Here is a 15,103-nt window from a genome sequence, read left to right as displayed (position 1 = left end):
TGTTGTCACTGCACTGCTCACAAATATTTCAACAAGTGTCAGTGATGTACTGCCCTTTGGTGCTGTCAATGTTCAGCTTGACATTGGCGGTAGTTGGCAAAATGTAAGTTTGTTGCTTCATGCTGATTGCTTTCTTTCTCCAATTGATGTTACACGCACTGCAGAAAAGCATTCTTTTACATTTGCAGTGTCTGTTCCTTGTGATGTGTACAATCAGTACACCCCTCCTGGCACAGTGTGTGCAGCAAAGCCCAAGAACATGGCAGCAGGGCACTATATAAGACTACTTTAGATAACATTACAGATGAAAAGAGGACATTTTTACCTTGAAACATATGCCTAGGTAAAAGGTAGAAAGTACTCATTGTTACCTTTACATCCAACTACTTGTCGATCACCACACAAGGTTGAAAGCAGGACCCTCACCAGCTGTGCCACATCCACATCACTTGTGAAGTCAAGGGCCCTCGACTTGTTGGACAGGTCCAGCGCAAGCAAGTACATCAGAGAGTGCAAAGTAGAGTGCCAACAGGTGGCCCCTGAGGTTTTTAGGTGGTGCAGTAACAATGAATGGCACCTGCAGTTGGTACGGTGCATTTTTAGCAGGGAAAGCCCAGATGAAATGTTAGATGATGATTTTGACCAAAGCAGACATTTATTTCTCAGGATGATAATTGCTGATACAGCATGTGGACACAAGGTGAAGGACATATGCAAAGCAGTGGATGAGCATTGTGTTACCAATTTGGAAGGCAGCAAGGACATGCACTGTCTTCTATAACAAAGCCCAAATGCATATTGTAATGGCACAGCCACTGTGCCTCCACCCATCAACTTTCTCCCAGATTTGATGTCTGCCCTGAAACTCTTGAAAGTTGTTTGGCTCCCAAATGCATAAACCTGCTGCCCCTTTTATTTCTTCTAGCCCCCCTCATGGCTGGCAGAGAAAGGAAAGGGCACCCAGTGCAAAGTGATGGTCATGTAGTTAGTGCTCATGGTGAAGTGGAATTTCTGGCCAGTGGATTTCTGTAGCACCCACCCCACTTTGGCCATAATCTCATCATGCAATTGTGGTTCCACCTTGCAAGTGAAACATGGCAGCTGGGAACCTCCCAGCCATGATTGGCTTTTGCCGGAAACACCCAGTAGCCAGGTTAGCACTGAACAGGCATTGTCTGTCATGTGACCTGTGATATTTCTGGCAATGTTCAAACACTTCCGCAAAACTCTCCTGATGCAATGCTATGCTTTGCTGTCTATAATACTACAGCTGCAGTATTTTCAGAGCTAATTGTGCAGATGTGTGTTGTACACTCCTATTCTGAGAGTATGGGGAGGGATGAACAGGATCCTGCATAGATGTTGTACCCAAGTTGGTCTCTGCGTGGCCAATTTCTTTGCACAATTACTCCCATACCTTTTGCATCTCATTATGGGCTAACAACACACAGACTGGGTTCATCTGTTTGTGGTGGCAACGGTCGTGGTAGTGGACTACATGCCATCTGATGATGTGATGTACTTTCCGATCTGTGACAGGAAGCCTGATTCTATAAGAAACTGACTGTATACAGATAGGGAGAGCTTCTAGCACAACTACGGACTCTGTGCCTGATTCATTGAAGCGTTTTATAATGGTGCAATCCCATAGGAAAACATTCTGTGAACCAGGCTCTCAATATCGCTCTTGTCCTTCTCCTTCACCATGAACCCAAAGCCATACCTAGTTCCTGTATCCATGGATGCTGACTCTTTCCTGAACCCAGGCACAACAGAAGAGGTGATGATTGGAAGCTTTAGAATTAATCTTAATCTCTGGCATCATTCGGAGAAACCTTTCAGACCATAGTTCTTCGCCTGCCAAGCCATTACAGAAAGGATAAAACCATATGCAAATCAGGCTCCGTTCCACCCCAAAAGGGACAGTCCAGCCTGAACTGCATGATTACATCTCTTCTGTCAGAGACCACAAGCAACGCCAGACATGCTTCCGCCTCTTTGGGTGTCATTAGTGAGGTGATGCTTGGGCGTCTATGCCCAGCAGGCTCGGCACCCACATATGGGCATAACCGTCCCTTTAAAGGGTGACTATAGCACAATAAAAGAGGTCATGGCTTGATGACCTGAATATTTGCACCCAGTCAGTGTCATATTACATATGGGACAATTATGCCCACTGCCCATTCACAGCTTGTCATGCAATCAGCAAGCGATCGAAAACTCATCAATTAGCAAAGGTTAATAAATGGAAGGAGCTGTTGGAGAGATGATTCTTTTAGCCATTTTTAGCACGAAAGAGAGACAATCCATTTGGGCCACAAAGCCATTGAAAGTAATGCATGTGCTATGATTGGAATGTCGTGTTGTCTTATCAGAACTGTAGCTTGAGCATCCATTGCCCATCGTAGCTTAGAAGTGTGAAACGTCCAGCTGGGGCACAACTCGAGTGTGAGGACGCCTCCCATGAGTGACTGGCACCATGCTATCCTTGTAAGCCATGCCACCCGTCTTAAGACTAGGGCCTCATTACAAGTCTGGCAGTCAGGGAATAATTGCTGGTAACAGAATTACTGCCACCTTTCCCGCTCCGCAATACTACGTGTATGGCCCTGGAGTCAGGTGTTTACCTCCAGCATCATGCTGGAGATAAATCCTCCTGCTTTCTGCTAAAAATTGGCAAAATCGGTAGAATTACTGCAGCAGTAATTCCGCCGGTGGTAATACCACCAGAAATGCGCCATAGAGTGCAATGGACTCCATTAAAATGTGGAATTAACTTCAACACTTGTAATCCAGTGGTGTTTCCGCCAGCCAGACAAAGTGTCAGTAACGGTAATTCCATTGGGCATTCCAGAAGATTTACCACCAGAATACTGCCCAACTCGTAATGAGGCCCTACATCTTTATTCTTCTCTTTGCCTTCTTTCCCTACTGAACATTGAGCTGGCTGCTGCAAACGCTTTCCCCAATTGCAAAGTCAATGGGCTCTAAGGATGAGGAAAAGTTCCGGTGATTGACGTCCGGGCTGTTCTGCTCCGTCTCTCATTGAGAGCAAAAGGGAAATCAAGCAGAGGCCCCCTTCAAGAGGCGCATCGTCCGTGGATGTGGAGAGCCTGCGGCCCACTGGAGCACCAAGCCAGCCAAAGCAAATCCTTCTTACTTTACAAAGAACACACTAGTTGAGCAGTGTTAAAAGCTGACTATTGATTTGTGCGCGCACTGAAAGCCATGCGCCAATGTAAATGAAAATGTGTCAAGAGTCAACATTGATTTTTTTTTTCTGAAGCAGTGCCATCCCTTGGGAAATAATGTGTGCCTTATTACTGTGCTTGTCCGTGAGTGAAATAAGACTCTTTCCACAAGACTACACATGTCCAGACATCAGACTTTTCTTCTTTCACTGGGGTAGCTGGAAGCCCATGGTGATATCCTGAATCCCCCTCTGTCGGGTTGCAAACACTGGGGAATGGCATGGGGATGGCCATGGCTGCCATGCTGTGTACTTCACCACACTGCCAAAATAGACACTGTGCACAATGAACAGGATCTCTGTGCATAGCTCACATGCTGTTCTGAAGCAAAACAAGCACAATATTGACAGGGAATAACAAAATAATGTAATGTAACTTCTTAAAGAGATAGTCCTGCTGCACGACTCTGTCAAATTGTGTCAGAACTTCTGAGGTCATTTCCTATTGGTTAGGGTGACCAGACGTCCCGGTATTTGGTGCGCTGTCAGGAAATATGTTCACATTGGAAATTGCAGTGGTGCCAGTTTTTTGTAGTAGGCCTTCATAGCTGGCAGGAATGCTCAATCTCGCACAAAAGAAATGCTGTATTTTACAACTTAAGATAGGGTTCGTTTGTGATGAAGTAATTGTAATATGCTTTTCTTGGAACAGTAACACTTAAAACCCCTTCTCCTCCAAATGCTACTTAAGTGTAGTGCCTTGACAGCCACTTTCAAGAGTTAGTCCTACTTTTATGTTAGTTTCCCTGTCCCAGATTTTTACTTTTTTTTTAATTTTAATAATCTTTATTAAGTTTTAAGCATGAAATAACAATACAAAGTAATGAATCAAATACAAATTTATATGAAGTTAACAACTGAATAAAATGTTGAACATATGAAATTTGAGGATCTGATCATAATGCGAGCCAATATACAACCTGGATAAAGGTGTAATCTTAAATGAGTAAAGTTCCATTTGCAATCGAATATTAGGTCTAATGCCTGCGGCATACAAGGAAGACATACAAGGGAGACTGATACAAACGAACAAGAGGATAGAGGGGAAATAATCTGGTCACCCTACTATGGGTGTGCTCTAGGTATCGGCTCATTTGACGATTAGTCAGAATGCTAGCGTTCATTTCTTTAGGTAGGGAGTGCTACAATAGGCCAGTGGGCGACCTTCAGGAAGAATGGACTATGTGGTATCTATTGAATCTATTTTTGCATGTCTAGTTTTGGGGGGATTTGGTGTTGTTTGGGCACGTAACTGAAAAAAGAATACCATACCACTTTCTGTAATAGTTAGAGCTGTTCCTTCTCGTTGTCTTAGAGGACAAATACATTAGGTGACCATTAATATTAATGTCAGCACGAGCTGCTGTCTAATTGAAAATGCTTGAGCGGCGAAGAAGGAACTGCGGGGGCTGCTTGGAGGAAGGCTTTTATGCAGAGGATCACCAATGAAAGTCACATTTGCAGAAAAGAAGCAGAACAGAACCTTTGTCTCAATATGAGCAGCGCATTCAAAGGCACAGCATGATCACTGGTGTCAAGTGAGTCTAACACAGCATATCTGAAGCGGTTCAGGGATTTATTTCACTGGTTACGGCTCTTTGATTTAGGCATAGAAGATGCTTCCACTCTCGGAAAGCACATAAACAATTTATGCAAATCCACCAATCAAATGCACGGGTTTGAGGCATCCATTTTATTCTGGAATACATGATGATGATAGACAAGCGATCCTATTTAGTGACCTTGATAAAGACTCTCAGTTTCATGGGTTCCCAGTGGTGATTTTCGGGGAATTGTCCTAAGTTATTTCTTTGTTTATTCATTGTTTTTTAATTTTATTTTTTTTAAATTATTTGTGTTTGATACACATGTACCTTTACAAATATATAAACAACAATACGAAACATGAATTGAAAACCAAAAACAAGCATATGCTATTACGTCAATACTGTCGTATAAAAAGGAGAATATAAACTTTCGTATTATTCGAGCAGGATCAGAAGGAGGATCTGCTTGCCATGTTGAGTATCAGAATGATTAATAATTTTGAAGGGCAACTCAATGGAAGTTTTTACTATCACGGTCTGGGACTGAATTTAGAGCGGTACTGTAGTATAATAATCAAACCTCCTTGAGAGTTGGTTACTTTCTTTATTGGATGCATGAACAGTAAATATATACAGGAGGCAGTTAATTCCCTACCATGAATGTTCTTTTGCCTTTGGTTTGACCCACAGGTCTATGCTGGCTGGAGAGGTCCTACACTTTACCCTCACGAGAAGCGCCGGGAGCTGCTTACTGCTCTGTCCCTCTGCCGGCTCACTGTCGCATTACGCACTCGGTGACGCGGAGTCTCGCAAGTGCTCTCTATATACCTCCCTTTGGTAAAAAGACACATAGATTATTGCATTACATAGTCATTATACTTCACCAATCTTCCCTGATCTCTCTTGGGTCGGTTCTCCGTATCTCCATTGTCTGCAGGCATGTTGGTTTCTTCTAGACTTAGGTCAGGCTGCTCTGGATCCATCTCAGACTCTATCAGGGGCATCCTATGAGGGTCTGGAGCCAGTTCCCCTGCTGCAGCCTGGTCGGGGTCTTGTCGTGTGCATGTCTCTGGTCTTGCTCCCCTTGTAACTGATGTTTCTCAAACATTGCCACTCATTCCATGTTCCATTTGCAGCCACCTTGGGTGCAGACATGGTTGGTTCTCTTTTATCGGTTGACTGAACTTGGACCCAGTCATTTGGTCTTTGTGCGGCAACCAGATTTTGACCCAATCCACGCCTCTGACTCCTTGATGTTTGGTTACTCTTTGTTGATCACTCTATTTCTCCATCTGTTTCTTGCTCTTCTTTATCCTCCATAATACATCCTCCATATGCACCTATTTGTCCTCCCTTATACACAACAACCAAGGAGATACGACCATGGATGCCGCTCTTCTTCCCTTAGCATTTGGAACAGCGACACCTGGGTGATACTGGTGAGGGTCAAACAATGGCCTGCTATGGCTTCCTTTACTGTCTTAAATGGGTCCAGTGGATGCTGTGGACAGTTGTATTGCCCCTTTGATAAATCTGTTAGTCCATTGGCCTGGGGGTAACACAGCACTTTTTTGATCTGCCTTATATTGTTCCTTTTCATGAAGGTCTCCCTTTCTTGGGAGACAAGTTAAACTCCATTATCGGTAACAAGGTCTTTTGGTAGTCCTTCCCTCTGAAACACTGCTGTTAACACTTCAATCATGGTCTTGGTGGTGATGTTTTCTCAAATTCGGCTTCCACCCACTTTGATGAATAGTCAATCATGACCACTCCATATCGATGTTCTGGGGACATTGCCTCAAGGGGGCCGATAATATCCAAGCCTAGTTTTTGCCACACTCCTTCCAGCACTTCTGTGGGCATAAGTGGTGCCTGTCTTGTCTTCAACCTTTTGTCACTGTTGATTGTTGAGGCATTTGTGACATCTATCGATCATCATGCGCATGTCCTGTTCCATGGCGGGCTACCTAAATGCTTCTCGCACGCGGTGCCGTGTCATGGTGCTTCCTAGATGTCCTGAATGGGCCCTACGTAGGATGGTCTTTCTCATGCCCAATGGCGTAAACACTTGATCACCCTTGATTAACAATCCTTCTGCCTTGAACATTTCTTCAGCCACTTTCCAATATGGCCTTATGCTCTTCAGGGTGGCCCTTTCCTCTGGCCAACCCCTGCGAATCCATTTGGTGAGCCTGACCATTGTGGGCTCTTTGCTGGTTTCTACATTCCAATGGCCCTCACTCATTTCTAGAAATTCTTTGCTGTTCAGATCCTGGATTGACTCCACCACGGACTCTTCCTTGAGGAATGTGGTTGCCTTCTCCCTGTTCACTAGTAGTCTTGAAATACAGTCTTCCTGGGCATTTTCCCTCCCAGCGATATGCACAATTTCATATGTGTGGACCTGTAATTTCGCTGCAATGCGTGCTAGTCGAGGCGTGGATGTTTCATCCCTCTGAGGCTTTACATATGGTTCAACGGTTTGTGGTCCGTGACTAACATGAATTTGGTGCCCCATATGTATGTTCTGAAATATTCTACCCCCCACGCACAGGCTAACATCTCTTTTTCAACCGTCGAGTAATTCCTCTCCATGGTGGACAGTGCGTTGGACTCAAATGTCACTATGTGTTGTGGATCTCACTTCTTTTGGGTCAACACGGCTCCAAAGCCATATGCACTGGCATCAGTGGTAATGACTGTGTCCCACATGAGATTAAATGGTAGCAAGCATGGAGCTCTGACGATCCTTCCCTTTATGGATTCAAATGCCATTTTCTTGTCTTGCGACCATGCAAACTCAGCTCCTTTCTTGAGCAATTCTCTCAGCGCCACAGTGGCCTCTAAGAAGTTGGGGACCAACTTTGCGTAATAATCACCAAGCCCCAGGAAAGATCTCAATTTGTCTTTGTTTCCAGGTGTGGGGGCTTTTACAATTGCTTGTAACAGGTTCTTCTTGGGACTGATTCCCTGACTGGAGATCTTGTACCCTAGGTATTCTACTTGCTTGGCTCTCAGTACACATTTGTCGTACCTCATTTTCACACCTGCATCTTGTAATTTTGTGAGGACTTTCCTCAGAACCTCGTCATGTGTCCGGTCGTCTTCAGAGTATACTAAGATATCGTCTTGAAAATACGAGACATTGCCGACGTCAATCAGCAATGAGTCCATCATCCGCTGGAATGCAGAGGCTGCAGACGATAACCCAAACAGCATCCTTGTGAACTGATAAGTCCCGAACGGGTTGATGAACGCGGTGTGGGCCTTGATTCTTTGTGCAGATATATTTGGTGGTAGGTGTCCCTCATGACCAGCTTGGAAAATACTTTAGCTTCCCCCATCATAAGTATTAGTTTGTTTATGCTGAGGAGAGTGTAGCTGTCTGTAATAACCTCCAAATGTAGACTGCAAAGATCTATGCATACCCTCAGATGATTCAAATCCTGTTTCTTGATTTAGCACTACTGGGCTCAACCACTCTGATGACTCCACTTCTTCAATGGTGCCCTCCTTCACCATCTTTTCTAGTTTCAGCTTCAACACGTTTCTTTCCATCGCTAGCACTGTATGTACTTTGTGCTTTATGGGGACTGCATTGGTTCTGACCATTATCTTGTGCACACAATTCTTGAGTCTACCCGGCCCCTCAGAGAACAACTTAGGGAACTCGTCTTTTGACACTGGTGCTCCTCCTGCATTTACCACCATTATTTCATCCTCTTTACTGGGGTCTAGCTTGATGTTTAGTTTGGCTTGCTCGTCCCATCCTAGGAATGCTGGACCCTCTTTTGCTAAGTAAACTCTGGTCCTGGTTTCTCTCCCTTTGAACTCGATGACGCAGTTGGCAAACCCTAGCAAACATACTGAGGCACCGCTGAATATGTCTGGTGCTTAACACTTCTACATTATCTCTTCCTACCATCTCCTTACATTTGTGGATGGGTACTATTGTCAGATCTGCCCCTGAGTCGGCCATCACTCTCATCTCCTTACCATCCAACCTGATGATACAATGCAGCTTTACTCTCCTGATTCTTGAGCTATTAACCATTATTATTGTTGGTCTTCCTTCTTCTTCAGACAAACTGTTTCCACCTTCGCTTTCTTTGGCTTGGACGGCTGTCACTTTCTTGCTGCGCAATTTACATGCTACTGCAATGTGGCCAAACTTTTTGCAGTTAGAACACTCTTTGTTTCTCACCAGACATCCTCTGTTGTTGGACAAGTGTCGTTTTCTGGCACATCTAGGGCATTTGAGCGGTTCCCTTTTACTCCATCTCTCTTAATTCAGATGGCTGTTTCTTTTTCCTCCCTCCTGCACTTCCATGTTCGCTGGGCTACCGGCAAGCTTCTTGCATCTGTCTATAGTCACTTCTACTGCACTCGCTATTTCAACTGCCTTGTCCAGCTGTCATTTGTTTTAAGATGAATTTGTCCTGAACTTTCCTGCTGTTAGAGTGTACTGTGAGCATGTCGCAGGTCATGTTATCCGCATTATAACCTAAATTGCAAAGCACCACCAACTCACGCAATTCTGTGATGTAGTCGTCCACCGGTTCGGTAGGCTCCTGTTTCCGGCCCTAGAACCTGATTCTATGTAGTACAGGGTTTTCTTTGCTGGAGAATCTCTTGACAATTCTCCTCATGGCTTCCTTGTACTAATTATCGCAATTGTTTATAATCAGTTCTGGCATCAGGCTGGTGAACACCCTTTGTCCTTCCACTCTCAAAGCATCGAGAAGCATTGCTCTCTTCCTCGTAGCATTGAAATCCACAAAACCCAGGGCGTCTGCATACGTTACAAACAAGGACTCCAACTGAGGCCATGGGATTGTGGACCTACCTGGAGTTTGGAGGAACGGCGGGGTTGTGTCGCACCTTGCATTGTCTCGGTCGTGGGGTCTCATTCAAATCCTCGTCGCCATTTATGTAGTATAATAATCAAACCTCCTTGAGAGTTGGTTACTTCCTTTACTGGCTGCATGAACAGTAACTGTATACAGGAGGCAGTTAATTGTTTTAGGATGAATTTGTCCTGAACTTTCCTGCTGTTAGAGTGTACTGTGAGCATGTCGCAGGTCATGTTATCCGCATTATAACCTAAATTGCAAAGCACCACCAACTCACGCAATTCTGTGATGTAGTCGTCCACCGGTTCGGTAGGCTCCTGTTTCCGGCCCTAGAACCTGATTCTATGTAGTACAGTGTTTTCTTTGCTGGAGAATCTCTTGACATTTCTCCTCATGGCTTCCTTGTACTAATTATCGCAATTGTTTATAATCAGTTCTGGCATCAGGCTGGTGAACACCCTTTGTCCTTCCACTCTCAAAGCATCGAGAAGCATTGCTCTCTTCCTCGTAGCATTGAAATCCACAAAACCCAGGGCGTCTGCATACGTTACAAACAAGGACTCCAACTGACGCCATGGGATTGTGGACCTACCTGTAGTTTGGAGGAACGGCGGGGTTGTGTCGCACCTTGCATTGTCTCGGTCGTGGGGTCTCATTCAAATCCTCGTCGCCATTTATGTAGTATAATAATCAAACCTCCTTGAGAGTTGGTTACTTCCTTTACTGGCTGCATGAACAGTAACTGTATACAGGAGGCAGTTAATTAACTGTCCTTTGCCTTTGGTTGGACCCGTGGGTCTCTGCTGGCTGGAGAGGTCCTACTCTTTACCCTTAGGAGGAGCGCTGGGAGCTGCTTATTGCTCCGCCTCTCTTCCAGCTCCCTGAAGCCTTATTCACTTCACGTGAAGCCCGTCTGACGAGACCTCATGGATTCTTTTTAGAATATTCAGACATGCCAGTGATTCTATTTATAGAGTCAATTTCAATTGTTTGCCCGGCAACAATTCATTGTGAGCTATTTGATTCAGCATAGCTTTAGTCAATGTGGGTGAATTTCGGAGTGATACATACAAACACCTGCCTGGTGTGGGCCATGGACTCCTGGCATGAGACTTCTGTTGGACAGAAACATCTTCTGAGCACGTAGATATTTGATTTTTGTGGAAAGAGCTTGTGATCGTGAGGATTCAGAGGTGGAGGGTGTTTTGTTTAAAAGCAGTGACTGAAGAGAAAGACTCAAACCTCTTTTCTTTTGGCCCTTTGTGGCAGGGGAGAGGGGTTGCTTCTTGGGTGCCAAGCTACACCACAGTTAAGAAGTGAGTTCCATGTTAATGTGAGAAGAGAAAGTAAAGTTTTAACAAGCTATGCCTAGTTTCCCAACAAATTTGGATACAGTTTATTGGCAGAGATTAATCAAGTATCCCAAGCTAGCCAATGCTCATCATTTTGGAAGCTTGACTAAGCTCGAGGCTTACACCCTGCATAAGGTGATGGGTCAAAAATCTTTATACAAGATGATATAAAATTCTAAGGGCCTGATTCATGGAATGTTTTGCACAGTGCAAAGTCATTTTTCACTGTTGAAAAGTGATTTTGCCCTGCCAACAAACAACCTGATTCATGGAAGTGACTTTGCACAGCAGAAATACACTTTGTACTGTTCCATGAATCAGGGTAGAGCAGCGCAAAGTGTATTTTTGCAGTGCAAAATGACTCCATGGCAAAAAAAAAAGTGGATTTCACTTTGCACTGTTCCATGAATCAGGGTGTTTGTTGGCAGTGCAAGGTCATAATTCACCAGCGAAAAGTCACTTCGTACCATGCAAAGAACTCCATCGATCAGGCCCTTAGGGCTCACTTCGTGGAATTATTTGCACGGTTCAAAGTCACTTTTCACTCCTGAAAAGTGACTTTTCATTGCACTGTCGCCACAAACCCTGATTCATGGAATGACTTTGCACAGTTCCATGAACCGAAGTGTATTTTTGCAGTGCAAAGTCAGTGCACAGTTATTTTTGCAGTACAAAATAACTTTGCACTGCAAAAATACCCTTTGCACAGTTCCATGAACCAGGGTTTGGGTCGGCAGTGCAAAGTCACTTTTCAGCAGTGCAAAGTCACTTTGAAACATGCAAAAGATTCCATGAATCGAGCCCAAAATGAGGCGCAAAAAGTAATTTCTAGAGTCTACACCAACAGGAAGTTCTCAAAATAATACAAGTGTATTGGTACGAACTACTGTTGTCAAATTTAGGGAATCATATGTGAAAAAATAAGCAAATGGTCAATTCAGAGTACATATTATATAGCTTTCTACAATAAGGCTTTTTTTCGAGTCACTGAATGTCTAATGCTGTGAGGAGCTAGGGTTGCGTGGATAAAATCCATCTTGTTGGTGGCAGAGGCTGTAACTTCTGAAGAACAGTAGCTTAGAATGTGACTGTTTCCCTGCTTTAGAGGTCCCCTTAGCAAGATCTCGAGTTGAGGTTATCTGAAAAAAGATGCAGCAGCCTCAGTGTGGCTCTGGATTAGTGCTTGTTCCACATTCACATCAAAGTCCCATTTCTGTGGTGAAGATTCCGGACACTTACAAGTGAGTAATTTATGGCCACTTGCGTTGAGTCTAAATGCAGTTTAGTCCCACACAATCTTCTCACACAGCTGTGCACTCTCCGTCAAATTCCTGGAAACTAAAAAAGAAAATGTTTGAGGCACGGGGAAACACTTGACGCTTTCACACCATGTCCAGTGTGTGTATTGGTGTGAGGTTGACGTGGATGCATGTGTGCCCATTACAAAGGACATGACTGTTTCAACGAAGAGTCAGTGTAGCCCCCCAACGGGGGCATGTATTGAGACAGCTGGTCGCTTCAGGGGCAACATGTAATGGGTCAGAAGAGCAAGAGTAAAGTGGGTATAACAATCGCAAGGTGTTGCCTTGGTCGAGTCTTGACCGTACCATTGTTGGTTCCATCATTCCATGGAAAATTCATCTGTAGAGAAATACAAATCAATGTGAGGGCAGGAAACACATCCATGCACCCAAACACACAGCAACATGTGCCTCCCTTTCCTGTCATAACAGGTGAGATGTGGCCTCCACTTGCATTTGCTGTGGTGTTCCAGCTTCTCACATTACATCCTGTAGGTGTCAATCACTGAAACGATCCCCTCAGTCGCAAAATGTAGCAACCATTCATGGGCGTAGGTACCATGGGGGAATGTGGTGACAAATCGATTCCAATTCCTGAGTGGGGTAGGGGGTACCTGAGCTGTGCCTGATAGGGTTTTGTTGTTTAAGTGTGTCCCGGTGTTACAGGTGAAGAGAGCATATTTCCTCAGCCTTTCAGAAATGGGATATCCAGCTGCTGCCCTGGCATTTGCATCCAACTATCTTTGTGAAGGGTAATGGACAGGTGGGGTGCGGGGGTGTTTCTTACTAGTGACTGAAAGTGTGCAAGTTGGCTGGAAACCATATGCTGTGAATTGCTGTGTTAGGATATGGCAAATTACATTTCTCTGACATTCTCTAGCTTGATTTTCTGGAGTGCTGCCTGTACATTTTTTGGCTAGAATCAAATATTTCATTGGGATCCATTGGTAAATGCCATCTGCAAAGGATACAAGTCAGAGAGTTAAAAAAAAAGTAGAACATTGGATGCAGGGAACCCAAGAGCACATGAGAGTTAACTGGTCATACCCTGAATGCAACTTGCATTTTTTAATAAAGATTACCCCCAATGAGATCCTGGGCAGATCAATTTACCTCACTGTGCCTTATTTTGCTAGCTACCAACATTTTGCATACCGAGAAGTGATGTATTTGTGTGCTGTGGAGAAAGTTTAAATCGTACCGTTTAATAGTCTGAAATAATGAAAATAATAACCAGTTATACATGCACTGGTGGGGAGGCAATATTCCTGGTATGGGTCTTCTGTTTTGAGAGTGGGGAGGTTGGGCGCCAAGCACAGGTTTTGTATTGTGGGGTGGTGAGGCAGGAGTCCAGCTGTAGGACTATTGCCGAATCGGCTCATGGTTGACTCCTAGATTGAAGAGAGACCCCTGATCGCTCTATCAATGAATTCTCTAGTTTCTGCACCTTTACACATGGGTTCCAAACTACAGATTGGATAGTAGGACATTTTCACTGCTGCCAAATTGCAAACTGGCCTCAAATCCCAACTAGCTCATGACACCAAATGTCATCCTGGTAACGCCAATATACCACAGCGTGTCATTTAGTATACAAGGATTTGTGTCCGTACACACCAACAGAAAAAACTCTATTGGGTAATGCGTGTTAAGTAGCTGCGAGTAGTATAGTTGCAATAGGTTCCGTTCGTGGTACAATAATTCCCATGCATTCCCCTAATGGTGCTCATGAAATAAGATTTATTTTCAGTAAAATACAGTTCACACGTCTTTTGCCTTTCTTGTGCTTCCTCAAGCCCTGTAGAATGGTCATAGTTTACATTGCTGCATCTGGCATTATTCAAGGACAGGAATTCGCTGATTGTGGCGCAGGGTTCTGCTATTAGGCAGGTTAGATGAGGCTGGTAGGTAGTGAGCACCTGTATTTCTTGGTGCCATGCCACTAATGGTAAGGTTTGGCAAGGGTCCCCGTTGGAGGTTGATGGCATGCAGACAAGCAGACTGTCAGCATCAGGGGAATTCTCTTTCGATGGTCACCCTTCACCCAATAGGGTTTTGTTTTCCAATGTGTATGGACACAAATGATTTGATACTGAATGGGAGCTACATGATTTCATCCTAATAATTACAAAAGTGAAATGTTACTTTATGGAAGATTTCATCATGGATTTTTTTTTTTTTTGGGACCCACGCAACGTGCTCCTCCGAATCCCGCCACACCCCTACCCTTCTACATAAATATAGGTATTCCCGCCGCATGATGAAACCTACTTATCACTTTGTAATATGTGGGGATGAAACCTCGGTACATGAGTGAATGTTGTGGTGTTTACGGTGAATCCACAAGAAACTTGACACTGAATAAAGGGCAGAACCGAGTTCCACCTTTGGGTTCAAAACTGCAGCATCAGACACTCCAATAGGTTTTTAGGAGTAGTTTGGGAGTGACTTTAGTCTATCTTGCCAACACTGCTGGTGCTAAACTGACCCACTTTCCTAGAACATTTTGTACATAGTGGTGCTTTTCTGGGGGCTGGGTCTCCAAGAGACGACAACAAGGATACTTTGCATTTATCAAGTAATGTCTACCAGGTGCACAATATATATTTGGGAATGTGTGGGTGCGAGGACGGGTTGGTGTTTAATTTATTTGCTCTGGCAATTGTATTTGTGATGGAAAGAGGTGTAGAGTTTGGAAGTAGGGATCTTGGGTTAGAATCCCAATCTCCCCACGTGTCCAAATATATGTGATGTCGGGTAAATCATGCATGCATGTTGAATGGTGGGTTACTTCCTCTAC

General features: G+C 44.2%; 1 protein-coding gene across 3 annotated transcripts in view; it reads left to right on the top strand.

The window, feature by feature from the left end:
- HS3ST5 (heparan sulfate-glucosamine 3-sulfotransferase 5) overlaps positions 1 to 15,103 on the top strand; it is an 892,491-nt gene that overhangs the window by 754,620 nt on the left and 122,768 nt on the right. The gene's annotated exons all lie outside the window — the stretch shown is intronic.

Source organism: Ambystoma mexicanum, chromosome 4q (genome assembly GCF_040938575.1).
Source record: "Ambystoma mexicanum isolate Mex_15411 chromosome 4q, UKY_AmexF1_1, whole genome shotgun sequence".
NCBI lineage: Eukaryota > Metazoa > Chordata > Amphibia > Caudata > Ambystomatidae > Ambystoma > Ambystoma mexicanum.
This window is presented reverse-complemented; position numbering and strand designations above follow the sequence as displayed.